Source organism: Panthera uncia, unplaced genomic scaffold (genome assembly GCF_023721935.1).
Source record: "Panthera uncia isolate 11264 unplaced genomic scaffold, Puncia_PCG_1.0 HiC_scaffold_1544, whole genome shotgun sequence".
Taxonomy (NCBI): Eukaryota; Metazoa; Chordata; class Mammalia; order Carnivora; family Felidae; genus Panthera; species Panthera uncia.
In genome coordinates, this window is record NW_026058189.1 from 1 (window position 1) to 1,753 (window position 1,753).

General features: G+C 40.2%; 1 long non-coding RNA gene across 2 annotated transcripts; it reads left to right on the forward strand.

Annotated features, from left to right (window-relative positions):
• Window positions 1-6: 6 nt before the first annotated feature.
• On the forward strand, window positions 7-1,753 carry LOC125917160 (uncharacterized). 2 transcript variants are annotated; one of them, XR_007456100.1, is made up of 3 exons: window positions 7-211; window positions 718-800; window positions 1,248-1,753. It is a non-coding gene; the product is annotated as an uncharacterized LOC125917160 (long non-coding RNA). The 2 variants fall into 2 exon arrangements; XR_007456099.1 differs by having other exon boundaries at window positions 7-800.

Consider the following 1,753-nt stretch of genomic DNA (forward strand, 5'->3'; position numbering starts at 1 on the left):
TCTCTGGGCTGTTCTTCCACGCTCATGTTCTTCCTTGGTTGCCTGTACAGTAGAACATCAGGCGCTGTTCTTGGCACAGAACTGAAAATTCACATACCATTCTCCATTGATATAGGGTGTCATTTCTTCAGATCAGATGTGATCTCCCAGTGGGAGCAAAGAGGGGAGCTGTGGAGGGAAGAAAGAGGACCTCCCCAAGGCTGGAGTCCAGGTGAGCTGCAGACATGCGCTCAGTGTGAGAAGGCTAGTGAGTAAGCAGGGTCTTATTGATGTCAGTGCAGATTTCCTTGAGTGAACGACAGCTTCAGAAACTGTGAGTGGCCAATGAGACAACATTCCTCAGACTGTGTCATTATTTCTTCCATATCAGTTTCTCTTCATGTACCTGTACTTACATTTCACCTCAGGCAAGCAAATGTTCCTGTCCTCGTTGGAGGTAAAATTTCACATTGTGGTCTTTGTCATGATTTCTTTTAGGATTTCCACTCTTGATATTCTCTGCAACAGCCCATCATTATTTTATTTTTCTTTAACTTAAACATTGAGTTTTGTTCTAATTGATATTATTCTAAAATGTATGTCTGTTCACCAGTATTTTCCTCAATTTCACATCATTTGGTCACGTGTGCTTACCTGGTCTCGTGAGCTTTTCAACACTTTAATTTCCTACTCAAGGTATTTCTTAGGTTTATTTCTTTTTTTCCTCAATTGTTTTAGGCATGAAAAACAGCCATAACAAGCAAGAAATAATACCTATGCAAGATATCTGCATGAACGACCCACCTAACTGCTGGACAGTAGTAAGTGTCATGAGGAGGAACCTTGCCTATCCACGTTCAAGGTCTGGGAGGAGCCTAAATTATCAATTTAGAAGGATCATATAACAATTGTTACAGTTTGATATAAGTACCTTCTCAGAGAATGTGATTGAAAATTTAAATATGGGGAAGAAATTATCCTGGACTTAAGATAAAATTATTCTGATAAGCGGATAATTATATAACTATGGTTTATTGGCATGACACGTAATGATATCTTCATAAACTCTCAGCCCTCCAATAAAGATGCTACAAAGGGTAAAAATGTGCATGCTGGAGATGAATGCCCCATGTATATGTAAGTGATCTGGGGAAGGTTTTAGTTGGAGATTATCACTGAGTGGTCAGCCTGGAATTCATAGGTAGAGAACTGGGTGCATGCATTTTTGGGAGAAGTCCTATAACAGTCTTTCATCTCTTTCCCGACAGCAGAAATGTCACACGGGAGAAGACCTCTCCGTATATAGTGGGTTTGATGAAGTTTTTACTCACACGTACACATTGACTCAACATGTCTTAACTCACACTGTACGGAAACCCTATAAATGTAATGAATGTGGAAAACACTTCACCCGAAATGCCAACCTTCGTACTCATAAAATAACCCACACAGGAGAGAATCCATTTGCTTGTAATCAGTGTGGGAGGCGCTTCAGGTATTTTTCATCTTTAACTAGACATAAGCGAATTCATACTGGAGAGAAGCCTTACGAATGTCGTCTATGTGGCAAAGCCTTTGTTCGAAGTTCCATTAAACGGCATGAGAGAACTCACACTGGAGAGAAACCATTTAAATGTCATCTATGTGGAAAAGGCTTCGTTACTAGGTCTAATCTTCGAGAACATGAGAGAACTCACACCGGAGAAAAACCATATACATGTCATCAGTGTGGAAAAGCCTTTGTTACAAGCTCTAATCTTCGAGAACATGAGAG